Source organism: Rhipicephalus sanguineus, unplaced genomic scaffold (assembly GCF_013339695.2).
Source record: "Rhipicephalus sanguineus isolate Rsan-2018 unplaced genomic scaffold, BIME_Rsan_1.4 Seq254, whole genome shotgun sequence".
Lineage (NCBI taxonomy): Eukaryota > Metazoa > Arthropoda > Arachnida > Ixodida > Ixodidae > Rhipicephalus > Rhipicephalus sanguineus.
In genome coordinates this window covers 255,400-273,892 of record NW_023614877.1, presented here as the reverse complement: position 1 = coordinate 273,892, position 18,493 = coordinate 255,400, and the positions used below count along the sequence as shown (strand labels likewise).

Genomic DNA, 18,493 nt, shown 5'->3' with positions numbered 1-18,493 from the left:
GGCTCTCATTTGACAGTCGATAAATCCACCATCTCTCCTTGAGTCTCTCTTCAATGAGGAAGGTTCGGACGACACGTCGCCGTGCCCAACGTGTCCTTTCACCCCTGAACCTCGGAAAGAAACCTTCGGGGCCAGTGCCTTCTGGCAAGGGTAGATATTTGGCCTTGTTGGTACGACATATTCATATTGTAAAGCACAGAACTGAAATGACGAGGACGGGACAGGGAGTAACACAAACACAAGTGCCAACTCTCAACAATGATTTATTGGAAGCCGGATCAAACATATATGCATGAAAACTTGTGATCACTCAGGCATGCGTAAATGTGGAGGCATCCTGACACGCATCGCAGCTCTTCTGATTTGGTCGCCAGGTGGGAAACACGACGCACCAAAGTTCGCTATGGAACCGAAGCTCTCCGCTCCAGAACTGCTGTCGCATGTGCCTCGTGTTCCTGCCTGGCAACTGAATCAGAGGAGCCACGATGCATATCGGAAGGAGTCGACGTGTTAACCCGATGTAAGCAAGGTTCTTAAAAATTTCCTGTCCAACGCATTTTTCTTTTCTGAAGGACAATTCATTATGTGTGTTACCCTGCACACAAGTGAAAGGCACTCCCGAAGCAGTTCCACCCATGCGCCCTCTTTCGGAGCATGCCTTCACTGAGGAAGACTATGCTCATGCTCGACGTAAACAGGCACCTGCTGCGCGCCGCAACAACGACGTCCCCCCTCTCACCTCTGTGGCTGCTACAGCTCAACAAACAGGGACACAACAACCAGTAACCCCTACAGCTGTTATAACTGCACCCAAACTTCACTAAACAGCCTCGGAACATCGCCCTTTGCAGCAGTCTGCTCCACACAAAAACACACCGGCTCCATCTGCTATCCTCTTTCATTCCAAAAGGAAGGCGCGATAATTTCCTTGCTCTCTCCAGAGACGCTATTTCTTCCCAATGCTCCCATGTCACTGGTGCCATGAAGGTCCGAGTGAACTTTCATGGTAACGTTGTCGCAGTTGACGTTGCTCCTGGCACTGGCATGACCAAACTTCTTCACGTCTCCACCATTGGTGACGTCCCCGTTCGAGCCAAAGTCGCCAGCAATAGTACCTACTCTGGCGTCCTTCATGGTGTTGACACCAACTTTGATGAGGAAACCCTTTGCGAAAATATTCAGGGCGCAGCTCCTATCGTCGGCTGCACTCGAGATGGATGTAATGTTGTTCTTCATTTTGCCGGGAATACCCGTGCTGCTGAGATTGTTCTTTTCAAGCGTGCTCGCTCTGTGCGCCCATGCCTTCGCCGCCCTCTGCAGTGTGACAAGTATGCAGGATACGACCACACTCGTCACTTGTGTCAGCAAAGCCAGCTGCCTTTGCTGTGGTGGCCCTCACGACCGCGTAAAATGCACCGTGCCTGCTCCCAAGTGTATCTACTGCAGTGGTCGACATGTTGTTATCAATGGCGTAGCCAGGAATTTTGTTCGGGGGGGCTCACGTTGCAGCGCGACCTCCTCATTGAATTTTTAGAACGACTAAGTATATGAATAACATTTATTTATTTATTTATTTATTTATTTATTTATTTATTTATTATTTATTTATTATATCCTCAAAGGTCCCATATGGGACTTTACATGAGGGGTGGGCGTCATAAAATGGCGGTATCGATGATGAAGGTGTATGTTAGGATGTGGTTGAGTCTGCTTCTTGGATGGCATTTTTGAAGCGCGCAAAATCGCGGATGACTGCTGCTTCGTTGGGAAGGTCATTCCAGTCTCGGGTGGTGCGCAGAAAGAAGGGCTGCTGAAATGAGGTGGTGTGGGCACATGGCGGAATCACAGCATTTGGATGACTTGTGCGATGACCTCGATGGACCGGATGATGGTGGTTGTCACGGGGGGTTGAATAAAAGAATCCGTGAAAAAGGCAGAGACGTGCAATACGACGACGAAGAGCGAGGGTAGAAAGATTTAACTGGGATTTGAGGGCGGAGACGCTCGAGTAGCGGGAATAATCTGAAACAATGAATCTGGTTGCTCGGTTCTGTACTGACTCAAGTATTTCGATATGATTAGTTTGGGGGGGTCAAAGACAGCAGCTGCATACTCAAGTTTTGGTCTGACAATGGTGTTATAAGCGAGTAGTTTAACGGAAGGTGGTGCCATGGAAATGTTACGGCGTATGTACCCGAGAGCGCGGTTATCGGAGTGAATTATGTGATTTACATGGTCGCCCCAAGATAGGTTACTCGAAAGATGGACACGCAGGTATTTAATCGAGTCAGTAGCAGCTATATGACAGTTGTTGATTGTGTAAGTAGCTGGCGTGTGGTTTCGGCGACGATGGAAAAAATTAGTAATGTTTTTTTCGCATTAAGGGACATCAACCAGGTGGTACACCACTGCTGAATGCGTGAGAGGTCATGCTGTAGAGAGGAGACATCGGTGGGGTTATTTACAGGGCGGTAGAGGACACAGTCATCAGCAAAAGACGGATGTTAGATTCAACGGAAAGCAGAATATCGTTAATGTATATTAGGAATAAAAGAGGCCCTAGGACGATACCCTGGGGCACGCTGGACAAGACATGCGAGAGGTCGGAGGAGTGATCATTAACATGCACGAATTGTTTACGGTTTGTTAGGAATGCTTTAATCCAGTTAAAAACATGCCGATGAAGGTTTAGACGCGAGGTTTTTGAAGGAGACGGGAGTGGGGTACCTTATCGAAGGCTTTTTCAAAATCTAAGAACAGTGTGTCAATTGGGATGTTACGGTCCATATGAAGGTGAATGTCGTGCAGGAATAATGTTAGTTGGGTCTCGCATGAGTGATCTTTACGAAAGCCATGTTGGTTTGGGTGAAAGAAGTTTACGGATGATAAAAATGTAGCAACATGAGAAAAGATGACGTGTTCCATGATCTTTGAACAAACACTAGTGAGCGAGATTGGTCGGTAGTAACCTGCAAATGAGCGGTCACCTTTCTTGAAGACCGGAAAGACCTTCCCAACTCTCCAGTCTAATGGGACTTCACCTGTGTCGGGTGACTGCTGAAAAATGATTGACAATATGGAACTGCATACATGTTTAGTATTTTTCAGAATTTTGGCGTTTATGCCATATATACCGCATGACGAAGAGTTCTTTAATTGGTTAACAACTTTTACAATTCCCTCTGAATTGAATACAATCTTTGGCATTGGCGGAAAAGCAAAATGCGGAAAATCAGGAAGTTCGTTGTTAGGTTCGTTAGTAAAGACGGAACAAAATGCAGAGTTGACGGATGGAACGTCGCAGTCGGCAACGGGGGATCCAGAAGTGTCACAAAGAGAGACTGTGGTTTTGTCGTCCGGTTTCATAATTTTCCAAAAGCGGCGTGGGTATGTACATGTATTACCATGTACATACATTGTCACTGGTATTACCATTAATATGTATTACCAGTGACAATTTGTATTAGATGCTGCAAATCACTTCTTGAATGCTGCCCTCTGTTAAGAACGAGTAAGAAATGTGTTTTTTCGTAAAAATATTATGTTGGCATGCCCGCAAAATCTTTCCAGGAATAACTGTCTTCAATCTTTTCAATATTTGTGTTTGTGTGTGTGTGTAACAGGTACGGCAAATATCACGTAAACTTCGGAACTGCATCAGCTTTGAACTGAAGAGGTGTCTGATAGCAAAAAATGAAGTCCACGAAATAACCAGGATTTTAATGCAGATTGTTTACGCAAAATGTTCATCTTTTTGCACAAATGATGTGGCCAGGCAAAAGCAAGAATGGGAAAGTACACCTCGAATACGGGCAAAATATAAGTCACCGGAAACAGTGCGCAGTATGCTTACGCAAAACTTCACAAATGTACATTTAAATATGCAATCAATAAACGGAACTAAGCAATGATCACTATACGTAATGGCCAACTGATATGTCCTTTGGGCCAAGCTGCTGTCTCGGACGCACCATGTAAACAGAACTATAAAGGAAGAGCGCAGAAATAACGAAACTACTTCAAAACTGTTTTAAAAGTGCGAACCACTATTGTGCACTCAATTTAAAGGAAGGTTGCCGCTTCTAGTTCAAAAAGCAATGAAGAACAAAAACGACAAATGAAAGTAACAAACAATGCTGTTAGTACGGCTTCCCAATAGTTGAATTTGGTAACGCCGCGTATGCCGACCTCTCAGTGAACAAGGTGAAGCTGTCGATTGGCTGGTAATGTCCACCTGATGCCCGTATTCTTATGTTTATATTAGGTCACGTATTAACTGCTAAAAGGTACAAAATCCTCACGGCTTTAAAAGGTGGTGAACAATAATATTGCGTCAGAATTACGGGCTCATTGACCTGAACTCTGGAACAGTAGTGTCTTTTCCTTTCGTTTGCGCTGATTTTTGTCCTGCTCGGTATCAAAGGACAACGTTGACCCGGCGAGGAAGCTTAGCGAAGCGGTCAATGACTTCCGACACGCTGATGTCGACATTTCTGTGGGCGTACAGAAGTGCCTGGCCAACCATGCGTTCCTCAGACATCGTGGAGCGTAAGTAGTTCTTAAGTAACCTCATACTTGAAAACGTTCCCTCTGCGCTGGCAGTGGTCACTGGAAGGGTGACTAGAATCCGGAGTAGCTTGTACACATTCGCACAGAACCTGCTGTCGCAATGAGAGAGGGCATCGGTTCCTGTACCGGGGCTCTGCTTTGCTGCTTTGTTCGCCCACTTTGTCCACCATAGTCGCAGTTCTCCAAAACCAGCCCTTGTTTCGACGTCATGCGCAAAAACGGTCAGGAGATTTTCTGCTCCTTTCTCCCGATCATCTTGCATTGGTGGTATTGCGGATGATACAATTAATGAGAAGTCCTTTAGAAGTGTCCTGTGCTTTTCGAACCATTGGTTTAACTGGGCTAGTACGTGGTTCATGAACGGAATGAACAGGGTTCTGCGAAAATATTCTTCCGCACTTTCGAATGCATTGCTCCCAAGGTTTTGCTTCCGGACACCGGCTCGACGGCTGGTGATCTCCACATTCAGTTTTTCTGCCAATGCCTGCATTTGTGCAAATATTTTTGAGAAAGAAACATTCGTGTTCTTGCGGTCACTTTCAATTGTCTGCTGTATCACTTCTATGTCGTCAATGGCAGCGCTCATGTCGATACTCCTCGTCTGCAGCTTCTTTGACAGTGGCAAAGTCAGTGCTAACCATGGAGGAAGGAATACTAAGGAGAGGCCCTGACGTCACACTCGTGAAGCCGCCACATCGCAAACAGCCGCATCGCCTCCTAGCGAAGGCGCAGCGAAACTTTTCGCGACTTCCGTTGCGACGTTCGCAAGCGCATGCGCGCATCGCGAAACTTTGCAGCCTTTTTTTTGTTTGTTTGTTTTTCGCCGTGCTAGCGGTGTAGTCGATTCAGCATGCTGCTCTTAGTGTGTGTTCTTTAGGAAAGCTACGCAATGCCCAGCTGTTGCGTATACCCTGTGCAAATCGCGTGTATACTGCGAGCAGTACCGGGTGTCATTTTCATGTGTACGTATACGTTCGTTTCATTACTGATCACTAAGGCATGGTATTTGCATGCGGAGCACTCGGATGTGCGCTCTGTTGCTTCTACGTTGTGTCAACTCGGAACACACGTGAAATTTTCTTTTGGCGTCTGACGCGCCATACATACCATGCGCTGAAGACATCGTACGTTTTAGAGGCTGTGTCGTTCAAACGAAAGCGCAATAAACTTTTGTTGTTATCGGACTACGTGATGTATCGTGCGGTGTGCGCTCGCTGCGTGCTTGTGTTGTGTGCGCACTGGAATTACAAACTTTATGTGCACGATCGCGTATACAATACGGCGGTGTCTTCTTTTCGACGTGAAGTTACGTCAACTATAGGTTGGCGTTGCGCCGAATATCTACTGCGCTCACTCCATATACACGAACAAAGAACCGCTAATCGGGCAATAGATCTGGAAATCGGGCTACAAGAAAGGAAAAGAAAGGCCTAACGCTCAGCAGAACGCGTAAGTCACTGCTAGGTGAGTTCGAATACGATGAGGCAGGGGCAGAATGTTTTGATTACGGCACGTACCGGTAATTTCTGTACTGTTGCATAAAAACGCTCCTCGAAGAACTTCAGCACGCAACGCTCGGGCCTGCCGCGCACGAACAGCCTGGTAAACGTCTGCTTGCAACATTTTACTGCGTGCGAACCGCACAATACGCGCTAAGTTTACGCCGGGACTACAAATCCGAACAGGAGCGAACCACCGCGGAGAGCACGCCGCGGGGCGTCTGCTGTTTTGTTTGCCCCATATCGGCTTGTTTGCCCCATAAATCTGACGTCACTTCCGCCACACTTTTCGCAATGCATTGGGATACGATAGGGCCTCTCCTTAGTTTTTCCTTCCTCCATGGTGCTAACACATGTTCCGTCACATGCAGGCTTACAAGGAACTGGTGAAAAGAGTGCCAACATTAGACTGTTTGCCTGCACTGGACTTTCGCCATTTCCGTTAAACTTAATCTCCTCTAGTGCTGCGATCAACGGCTCAAGAGGCTCACAAATGAAAGCACTGTATCGTGCTTCTCGGCCCAGCGCGTTTCGCATAGTCCCAAAAGGCGCTGCCTTGTAGGCTCAGGACAGCTCAAACTTATCACTTTTCGCAAAACGTGTGAGCGGCTAGAAGATTTACGGAAAAAGGTTGACGTTGCCTTCAGAGTCCCAAAACAGTTCGAATGTCTGTGATGGAGCTGCACACACAACTAGATAAAGGGAGTGACACGCGCAGTGAGTACATAGAGTGTGGCTGGATATTTCTCACGGACAGCAGCTTGAACAACATTCGTTTTGTCGGCCATCGAACTTGCACCACCGTAGCCTTGACCACAGAGATGCTGCATGTTAATTCCCATTTCTATAAGGAGCCTTATGATGGTGTCGGCCAGGGCCCGGCCATTTGGTCGTGAATTGGCACAAAGCCTAAGAACACTTCTTCGATTCCGTTCGCATCCTTATTAAGGTACCTTGCACAAACAGTAAGCTGCTCGATACCAGCAACATCCGTCGTTTCATCAGCAAGTACGGAGAAGCAGCCTGCAGCGTTTACTTTTGCGACTAGGCTTTCCTTGATGATTGCAGCAGAGATTTCTATAATGTGGTTTTGTACATATAAACTAAAATATGAGGCCTTACTTGGGCAACTTTCCAAATGCTTTTTTTGATCTGTGTCGCCACAATCCGCGCGCATGCGAAGCAGCTCTTTGAAGTTGCCTGTATTTGTAGAGGAGGCTGTGCTTGAATCTGTGGGACCACTGTCTCTATGTCCACGGAGAGCCACACCTTGCCACCCGCAAAAGAGAACTGTCTCAACAATAGGCTGTAACTTTCTTCGGATCTCTCTTATTTGAATTTGCCTGCCATGGTCCAGCTGATCAACAACACTGGGCACACATCCTGAGAAGGTTTGAAGAAAACTATCGGCTACCAGATGAGCGTCAGTGTGATATTTAGTGACTTCATGTGCACCGAAGACTTCGAGGGCGTGCTTCCACTTTTGAAATGGCTTGGATACGAGGGCCTTAGTGCGCGCATGTTGGCCCTTGCCAATCTCACTTCTGCTAAAAAGGACACACACTCGGCAAAACGCACCCTCTTAAAGCGCTGAGAAGCTAAGCCATCGGTACCTGTCCAGCCAAGCCACGTAAACATTCGTTTCTGCTTAAAATCGTTCATAGACTTAAACATATAGCATGGCGGAGGAATCCAAGGAGAAGCTAGCAGTTGATGTTTTGTGTCATCATCCACTTTTGAGCCATCTGTGTAGAGCCCGATATCAAACTTGCTTCTGCTAACATTTTGAGGGTCATAAAAAGATAAATAATTAAATGAATGATAATCAGGCTGAAGCCCAATGAATCCCACCACCCGGGTGACGCCGCTGGTTGGTGGTGTATGAGAGCACGAAAAATTTGGGGGGGGGGGGGGGGGGCTGAAGCCCCATAAGCCCCCCCCCCCCCGGCTACGCCCCTGGTTGTTATGGAACCGCGCTGCCCCCGCTTGCAGTGTGAACAAAGCGTTCTCGTCACCATGGCCTCAACTGACCGCCCTCTCTCTCGCCGCGAGGCAGAGATTGCTGTGAAAAACAAGAGCAATGCTACCGGTGCACCGGCCCCCCTGTCCCACCCCTTCCCTGGTTCAACCGGGCTGCTCCTACAGCGAGGTCCTTTCGCCCCTCTGTTCCGCTCTCCAACCCAGCAGATGGCGTAGCAAAAAAGGACTCCGTTTTAGCCCCCCTGCTGTCACCTACATGTGGGTCAGCTCTTTGAGCAGACGATGCACGTCCCCTCTCGCTGCAGCCACACTCACCTACTGTCAAGGCCCTCATCACGATCATCCTGCAAGATTCACCTGCTTTCCATCTTTACAACGCGGCCCTCACTGTCCACTCTGCCCTGAACCATCATGGCTAGCCCCAAAGTGTACCGGCCACGATTCCATCAATGGAACGTTTGTTTCCTTTGCTGCTGCCATGCCGAACTTTCTCTACTTCTTCTCCGGCGCGAGTACGACATTCTCGCTCTTCAGGAAACCTATGCTCGTGCAAGAAAACTCAACCTACGAAGATTCATTGCATGCCACAGTCCAACGAAATGCGAACTTGCTGCGTGCCGTGCAGTTGCATGCAGTGATACCACCCATCGTCCTGGGCCTTCCCACACATCCATCTACATATGCGCCGATCTCCCTCACGTGGTCATTCTCTGCGATACTACTGAGGCTGTTGCTCTCACATGGGCAATACTGACACCAGTGTCGCTTTTACGTTCGGACAGTGTTTGTGTCCATTGGGACTGTGACTTCATGTGCTGCCTAGCAAGCCGCCTCACTCCTGACGCTGCTATATGGGTTGACTTCTCATCACTCTGCTTGGGGCGGTGGGACTACCGAACAGCGTGGCGCCTACTTCCTCGCTGCCATTCACAGAGCTGGCCTTCTCGTCAACACCTGTAAGCCGACCTCTGCACGCTAAGGAATCACCGTGAGTGCCATGGATGTCACCCTCATTGCCGGCAACTGTTCCTACGAATGGCACCAAGCCTCCCAGGGCTCTGACAATCGCCCATCATGGTGAGCCTGCATGATTCGAACACATGGTGCACCGAAACTTATAATGTCGTGAAGTGGCCACACTTTAGAGAACTATGTGCTGACGTGCCAGTCTCTGCCGACTTCTTCGCTGCAGTAGGATGCCTTCCTTCTGAAGGCATCCTCCTCGAGATTCGTGCAATTTGTACAGCTGAATTTGCCTTCAGTGAGCTCACGATCGTGCTGAACAACAGCAAGCACTGGTCCACCCATGAAGCTGATAACATCACCTATCAGATGCGTCAAAATCTTGGGCACTCCATCCTTCCTTGACTACTTGAGGCTTGCAACCAGGTCTGGCCCTCTGGCCAACTTCCACCCGTGTGGAAAAGAGGCCTTCATCGTTCCCATCCTCAAGTGTCAAAAACTGGCGGCGGAACCCTCTTCTTACCGATCGGGCTCGCTCACTTCAGCAGCAGGAAAAGCCATGGTAGCCATGGCTCTTTGATGCCTTCGTTGGGTCTCCACTTCAATGAATGCATCCCCACCTGAGCAAAGCGGTTTAGGGCCCGGCCGCTCCACTGCTGATTTGCTCGCTGACATATCTACCCTTGGGGAGGCCTAATCCGGGGGCAAAGTGGGATATCGTCCTGCTTGACGTCAAGAGCTCTTCAACTGTCTCACATCAATCATGGACGCACTTCATGACCTTGGTGTGTGGGTCATGCACTCCTACGTCGAGAGCTTCCTGGTCGGCTGCACGTAGTGACCCTCGTCCTGTCACAACCGGACTTCCCCAGAACAGCGTTCTGAGCTTTTTTCTCTTTAATCTCGTCCTCGCCAAGCTCCCTCAATTTTAGTCCCTGTGACACACCCTGTAAAGTCCGCTCATCCATCTACGCAGATGACATCGCCCTCTTTGTCCGCAGCCCAACCAATCAGCGAGCGGCTCTCCTTGCTTCCCTTCATTGTGCCATCGATACTGTGGACACTTTCCTAACTGGCATCGGGCTCCTTCACTGCTTCCGAAACAGAAGTGCTCTTAATGCAACCGTAGATGCACCAGTAGAAATCACTGACTATTACAATGCTCCTAATGTTGGAACAGGATCGACGAAAAGGAGACAGAAGAACTCTCGTGCTTTGGAATCACGTGCAACAGCAGCAACCCACGGAGTCGGGCTGCAGTTCATTATCTATAAACTCCTTTTTCTACGCATCGGGAGGCTTGATTTCCTTCAAGTGGTGCCAAAACATTCGGAACAGTGAACCACATCGATGGCCCCAAGGCCTTCCTGCCTATGGATTCACCGTACCGACCTGTAGCTGATTAACAAGAGTCAAAACATGGAAGCACTCAAGCTCAAGCGTGAAGCGAAGAGGTCACAATTAACGCACCTGATCAATGAAATAGACGCAACGCTCAATCAATACAGTGTTACGGAAAGGCAGCTTTGCATCCTCACTGAACGCCTCAACCACCTTCTCACCGACTTGAGAGCAACTGACTCCGACATCGTCCCTCTGCTGTCAGCCACTGAAGCTGGGGCAGAGTTTGACTGGGCTGCAAATTATAATGAATGAGGCACAGTGATATCCGCAAAATTCAAGTATCGGATACGTCAACTTCAAAAGTCCCTGAACCATGCACTATTGGCAACGTCAACTGAACCCGTGCAATGCACCACCAAAATTACCGAAAATTGACCTCATGAAGTTTGATGGCCAAGTGTCATTTTGGACACCTTTTTGGGAGCAGTTCAACCAACCGTTTCGGTTTTGACGGTGAGCGGCATTGGTGATCGTGGGACTTGGAGCAACTGCAAGCTGATACTGTGAAGCGCGAGCTATTGGGCTAGTTGGTGAAACATGTTTTGGAATAAAAACAGCGAAAACTTGTTGGTGTAGCACACCGATGAAGCCAAGGTAAGACAAGAAAGGCGCTCAACTTGCAACTTGGTTGGATAGTTAGGTGCAACACAGTTGCAGCTGAGTTGGCTCCTTCCAGGACAGCTGCCTTGTCCAGGCAGAAAATTATCTGGAGCTTCTTGCTTGCTGCCTGTGTTCTACCATACTTATGTGTAAAGAACAGGCCTTTATTCAAAAAAGGGGCATATGTATTGGCTCATGTGTCGCCCTTACATTATGTGAAACTTATTTGGCATAGTTTGACTCTGACCTGTGGCCAATTCTTAGGAAGCTACCTGTTATGAATGCTTTTAGGTACGTTAATGATTTTCTGGTTTTCCTGTGCGTACCAGGCCACTAAGCCGTGCCCTCTGTTGCTGACAAAGTGTTCGAGTGTTTCAAGGAGTGCTCGCATACGATACGCAAACCCCTTCTCTCTATTTAACAAGAGGAGCATCCAATTGTGTATTAACGACAAACTCCGTCTGGTGGACAGGACCTAAATCACTTACTTATAAAGAGAGTGAATGGCCACCACACTATATGCCAAACTCTACCGACCACGTTTACAGCTTGGCTACTACAACATGCCTCGAAGATGAAGCAAAAAAGTATGTCCCAGTGAGCCTCTAATGCAGAGGAAATACAAAACAGCGAGTTATATTGGAAAAAAGCGGCGAGCAAGATCTCGACCTTCCTGGGAGTGTTAATTCAAAGGATACGTTTCGGGGAGGAAAACAATGCAAATCCCCAACTTAGCACCCTCGTACGACCGAATTCAGAAGGGCAACCTCGTTCTTCTACAAGGGTCGAGCAAGCGCCGACATCTATAGAGCATTGTTCAAATAGAGGAGCTCCATAGACTACGAGTGGAACTGCTGTTTAATGCCTGCACCCATTGGAATCAAAATTTTGTGAACTTCTGTGCGCGGGGCAGTTTTTGGAACAAGATCGACGAAGAGGAGACAAAAAAGAACTCTCGTGCTTTGAAATCATGCGCAACAGCAACAACCCACGGAGTCGGGCTGCAGCTTATTATCGATAAACCCCCTTTTTTACCCATTGGCAGGCTTGATTTTCTTCACTTAGCGCGAAATTAAAGTGCAACGTGATTAAAGTTTGGCATTCAGCCTCTTCTCGGGCAGTTCGTTTGGCAACACAGGTGAACAGAGCACTTGCACCAGTTTTGTTGCTCCTTGTTCAGAAAGTAAATGCTAACACAGGAACATGTGGCTTGCGTGGAGTGCATATGGCATTATAGCATGGAAATGTTAGGTGAGACCAGCCTGAGGTGAAGACGAGGTGCGTAGCGTTGTCTGTGTTCCCTATGATACTACCCAGTGTCAAGTGCTTGCCTTTCCAGTGCTTGTTCTGTGGCATTCCCTCACTGTCAAACGGCATTTTCACGGTTTTATACCTCTTTCTAGCGTTCGTCAGAGCCTTGCTGTAGTTTTCCATTCGGTAGTCTCCTTGAGTTGTTTCTGATGTAATCTATATTGACAAATTTATATTGACAAACCTATATTGACAATCTATATTTTTGGCCGGTCAATGAAGGGATGCCCCAGCCGAAGGTGCATCGCGCTTCTACTGAAATGCATTGGGTGTGTGGCATGCCTGGCAATAAATTTTCGCAGTGTCAGAATTTTCCTAATGCATACGATGCTGTTGTTCACAGCACTGAGAATATGGGAAAAGGACGACGAGCAAAGACATGTCACATACATGAGTGCTCACTCACAACCGGTTTCACGCTCAAAGAACACATTTATACTCGGGTAGACTGCACATGTGAAAAAGAGCAGCACAGAAACCATACAGCCAAGGAATGTGCCTATTGATATACAGTTAACCTTTCTCTCCTACCGAGGAGTACAGTTGTCATGAGGCCTTGTACCAAAATGACCAGTGACGACTATACTCGTCATCAACAAAAATATTGGTCCCACGTGGAACCAATGACAACTACAGTAATGCTCGTTAATTCACACTCGTTAATTCAGAAAATCGGATAATTCGGATGTGTTCTCTGGTCCTGGCCAGCATATACATTGTTCAGTGGCATCAAACTCTTGTTCACTCGGTCATAATTGCTCGCAATTTCGTTAATTTGGACGATCGTCGGAGCGTGTCAAGCACGAAGCGACACAAAGCAGTGAAAACGGCGTTTGCGGACAGCCAAAACAGCCAAGTGTTTTCAGAAAGATGTGGTCTCCATGCACAATTGCGTTGTTGGTATGAATAAGGTATGGGTTAAGAGCATGTTTCGGCTTAAGACACGCTCGGGTCTTGAGCCACATTCACAGTGTGAACGAAGTCGCAAATGATGAAAATTGCGGCTTTTGCTCTGCTCTCATGCGAAATAATTGCTAGATTTACGTATTCCTCAAGAAAGTGAAAGTGCATTGATGAAAGGGGCCTTTGTTGAGCCCTTGTTAATTGTTTTCTTGGTACTTTCGATCATTTGGCATTCGGTTAATCCATTGTAGGTTCGCCTATATTTTTGACGCGGCGATATAAAACCGGCTGTGATATATTGATATAAACTACAAAGAAATAGTATAAAACAAATGCCATCAAAATCAAGCGAGTGGTTTACTGAAAACAAGTGGGACATATATGTCCCACTGACTCATGAGAGTGTTCTACAAAAGTGGGAAAACACTGTCTCACTGTCTCATGTAGGCACCATCTCGAGATTGCATCAACGGGTATGTGGGACCAAACTCCCGAAGCAAGTGGAGCATAGTATCAATTCTCAAGTTGTGCTGAGGAAAGTTGTGCGGAACTCATTTCCAGCAATAGAACACCACCTGCACCTGCGCCTCTTGTGAGCCTTCATAGCGCTGCAGTCTGTTCCTGTAAAGCTTACTTCACTGCATGCACCAGCCATTTTTTGTTTTGCTCCATTTTCCTGTCCTTGGTTTGGCCGTCGAAATTGACGAGTACGGCTGTTGTGCCTGAATATGGGCCTACTCTTCAGGAGGTATGGGATATCAAGAAAAATATTTCCACGCACCAATATCCGCAATTATGCTGAGGGCAGAGCATGGCAATTTCGCAGGGGATTGTGTTTTGATGCATTTATCGGCCAAGTTATTTTGCAGATTTACAATTATCCGGCATTTTTATTGGTAGCTTCTTTTTATCTGAAGAGGAAAATTCAGAAGCTATCTAAAAAAATTCATTGAGATTCAACGCCATTGTAACGCTGGTTCTGCCCTTTGAAAGTTTGTAAAAGAATTTCCCACGAGATTACGAAGACTTGGGTAAGATATGAGTGACTTAGCACTGCGCTCATTGCAAAGGGTGATGTGGGCGAAAATATCTTCTGCAGATGGAAAAGTGGGACGTATGTGTCTCGCTGTCGCACAGGGTTAATTCGGACAGTTCTTTTGGTCCCGTGAAATCCGAATTATCGAGCTTTTACTGTATGCTCGTCATAGTTGTGTTTCCTGATGCTAAATGGCCGCGCTTGTATATGTTGTGCCATTTGTGTCTTGGCTTTCATTTATTTCCATCTTTCATTACGGTGGCTAAGCGGGCTTGTTGTACGTACACATAGTTACTACTATTCCAAAACAGTGCACAAACGGGACATGAAAGATACCACACTACACAGGCGCCATTGTATTGCCATGCGGTGAAGCTATCTTCACGTCAGCCCATCTTTTTACTCAATTATTCAAATAAAAGAAGCTTCATTAGATTTAAATAATGGTACCATTTTATTCAGAAAATAAAGCTTAAAAATTGAGCTAAGTAACACTTCCGGTAAATTTCGCACAATTTTCTTCATTTTTCGCAACAGGGAAGGGGTTGAAATTCGATCTAATCAAGAAATTTCCATTCCCTGGCAGGTATCCAAAGAGTTCAGTGGTGTCATCAGCTCGTACTAACGAAGCTACCGTGGCACTAAGCCTGATTTAATGAAGTTTTTGCGGGAATCAATGCAGTGATTTCTTCCTAATTTTTTACATGCACAGGTTTTTTTTCGGGCATGCACGGTATTGCTATCGCATGAGACATCTAGCTGCTTGAGTTATGACCCTAGTTTTAATTGGACAAGGCGCACCCATGCATGTGGAACTATGGACACAACGGTCCGGCAGCCTTTTTACGTACCAAATGGTGCTAGGGGTGGTGGTGGTTTGCTGTCCTATAAATGCTCCCAAAGGAGTCATTATTAAATGGTTTATGCGACAGGTGGCATTGATCGTCTCCTTGAAACTTTCTTGCTCTTCCTGCTGGCACGATCACTGCATTCGTTTGCTGCGTCCTTGCATATCGGCAGCCTGTCTTAGTTTCAGGTGACAGTATACCTCACCTGTATTGCCCGGACGCGGCCTGCTTCATGTTTGGCCGATGTGGAAGACTTCGTGTCCGGGCTTCCCTCGCGGGCTTTTCACACGTGCAGGTGTGTGTTGTGGCAAATAAAGTGCCGCGGTAGCTTTGGGATGTCGCTACGTTACAATTTTAGATCTTGAAGGAGTGAAAAATTAGTTTCTTGATTTTACCAACTTCCCAATTTAACCAAGTAATTCGAGTGCTGTCATGGCCTCATTAAGTTGAGTTTCAGTTGTCATTACATTCACTGTCATGTAGCAACAAGGAAGAGTGGCTTATGCATAGATCTGCATTTTTTAAATATATATGATGAGCTTCTGAAGTTTCTGTTGTAGTTTGAACCAGGTGCCAGAACTAAACGGTTGCCTTTATGAACAAGGGCTGGCAACGGCACGAATGTTGCGATGCAAAGGAGAGAAGGGAGTCCTGTGTTAGGAATTTCTGTGCTATGTGTTAGCGCATTGACCTGTCTGGCCTATAATGCATTTATCCTCGGACAGGGTTTTTATTGCAATAGCAATTATATGGACACTTCTCGACTGATTTTGCCGTCGCCTTCGCCGTCATGCCCTGGATATGTATATTGTACAACTGACCCGACTATAGCATCGGGGTGACGCTCTTTTAGAGGGAGGCAAATGCCGCGCCCGCTGTATGCAGACAACGAAGATGATGTGCGCTCTGTCAGTCTCGCAGAACGGAACTCTGACCGAAGAAGAAGACTTGTTTTGTGTCTATGTTCTTGTCTATGCTGCTGCATAAAACGGGCTGCTTGCTCTTCTGATAAATGTCTTGGTTGTTCGTTTACGGTGCAACGCGACAATATATATATATATATATATATATATATATATATATATATATATATATATATATATTATATATATATATTTATTTATTTAATTTTTTATTTAGTACATACTGCCAATCCCTTCAGGGATTATTGCTGGAAGGACACAAACTATAAATATATAAAGGAAAGACCAAAGTAAAAATCATGCAATGTAACATAACTGGTTTTTTTCTTTTTTTTGTGCGTGAATGGTAATGAAAAGATCAATAAGAAAATTCACATGTGCGAAACATCTATACACAACTGTGAAATCCAACTGTATAATGCTGACACATCGTATCATATCAATAATTGCGATTATACAATCATAGACACTCATAATTACGTAAGCTTTACAAAACAAAAACATTCTAAGGATAGTAAGTGGAATGTGGGTATCGGGATAATACTAATCTAATAGTAATATACATCACGAAGGAAAGGTGCGAATATATGTAGTTTTATGTTTGTGCATCATGTAAGTAATTTTCAAGTAGTGATAGAAAGGTAGGTAGGGAGGAGGTATTGGTAATAGCGGACGGTAAGCCGTTCCACTGTCGTATGGCTAGCAGGAAGAAAGAGTATTTAAAACAATTTGTACGAAAGCGATATTCATTTAGGGTGTATGAGTGCTTTAGTCGAGTTATTCTTGTGTATGAAATAGAGATGTACTTAGAACTATTAACATTTAACTTGTTATGAACTAATTGATGAAGCAGTTTCAATCGGGCGAGCGCAGCGCAGTTTTCAATTGTGAGTAATCCAGCCGATTTGATTAAAGCACTTGGAGAGTCTGTGAGTTGATATTTATTGAATATGAATCTCATTGCTTTTCTTTGCACTCCCTCTATAACGGTAATTAATTTATTAGTCGATGGAAACCATGTCGGGGTAGCATATTCTAATACTGATCTAACGAGTGTATTATAAGCTAGTAATTTAGTCTCACGGGGCGCTTGACGAAGGCGTCGCTTAAGAAAAAAGAGCCGCTTAAGTGCCGTTGAGGTAATATTATTGACATGGCAATCCATCTAAGGTCAGACAGTTATCGTTAGTCCAAGGTACTTGTGCTGCGAGACTACTGTTACCGGGGTCATCGTTTATGGCATAAGGAAACTCCTGTACGTGTTGTTTTCTTGTTATTCGCAAAAGAACTGTTTTTTTTAACATTAAGGCTCATTTGCCAGTTAGCACACCATGCGGAAACTGTCATCAATGCATTATTTAAGGTTTCATGGTCGACTGGAGCAGAAAGTCTTATGTTGACAGGGATGTCGGTGGGTAAATCATTGATGAAGATGAGAAATAGTGCTGGAGCCAAAACACTACCTTGAGGAACTCCGGAGGGTGACATGAGTAAGTTTAGAACTGGTGTGGTTAATTTGCACAAATTGCGTCCGGTTAGATAGGTAGTTCTTTATCCATACACTAATGGGCCCCTTGCCTATATATATATATATATATATATATATAATATATATATATAATATATATATATATATAAGAAATGAAGAAAAAGACTACGACTTTCGTTGGTTTGGCACTGTGTATTTTCACTAACATTTCATCTGGCGGACCAGACTTTGCCAAAGTCTGGTCCACCAGACGAAACGGTCGTGAAAATACACAGTGCCAAACCAACGAAAGTCGTAGTCTTTTTCTTCATTCCTACTTTCTTTTCCCACTACTATATATATATATATATAAAAGGCACAAAGAAAAATAAAGCAGAAGAAAAAATTGGCAGATCCCACGTACCGTGGGAATCGATGTTATGCGAAGCATGCGTGGGATGGTGACTGGCGTAATTTTTCGCAGTGAGCGAAACGTTACGGAATGACGCTATAGAAATATGGAAGTGATATATGCACACTCATATGTTGAATAGTTGCATATCTATTATACAACCAGTTGTTTACAGTTGCGTAACGATGGCAACAGCAACATGGGTGTTACCAACACCAGACGCAATAAGCTGATATGTAGTGTTATATTCAATACTGGATAGCGCGAATTCGAACAGGACAAAGAAGGAACAGAGATGCACAGGACAGGCGTTACTCGCAACTAAGCTTCATTCAGGAAAGTTTCCCTAGACATATGCACAGCCGAGTGGCACGCGCAGGCGCACTGCACGTACGTTACTGTCACAATTACAGTTGTTACGCTTATACTTGTCCATTATGACGGAGAACGCAAGCACGTTTCACGAACCCGTGTGTACGTGTAGAAGGGGCTCTTGACAGTTCTTGAACAAGGTCATCATCACCGTGATCAGTGAGCACCGCTGGACCGAACTTGTTAATCGGATCCGTTCATGATC

General features: G+C 45.8%; 1 pseudogene; it reads left to right on the top strand.

Annotated features, from left to right (window-relative positions):
* Window positions 1-18,493, top strand: part of LOC119376859 (mediator of RNA polymerase II transcription subunit 17-like) — a 258,514-nt pseudogene that overhangs the window by 30,782 nt on the left and 209,239 nt on the right.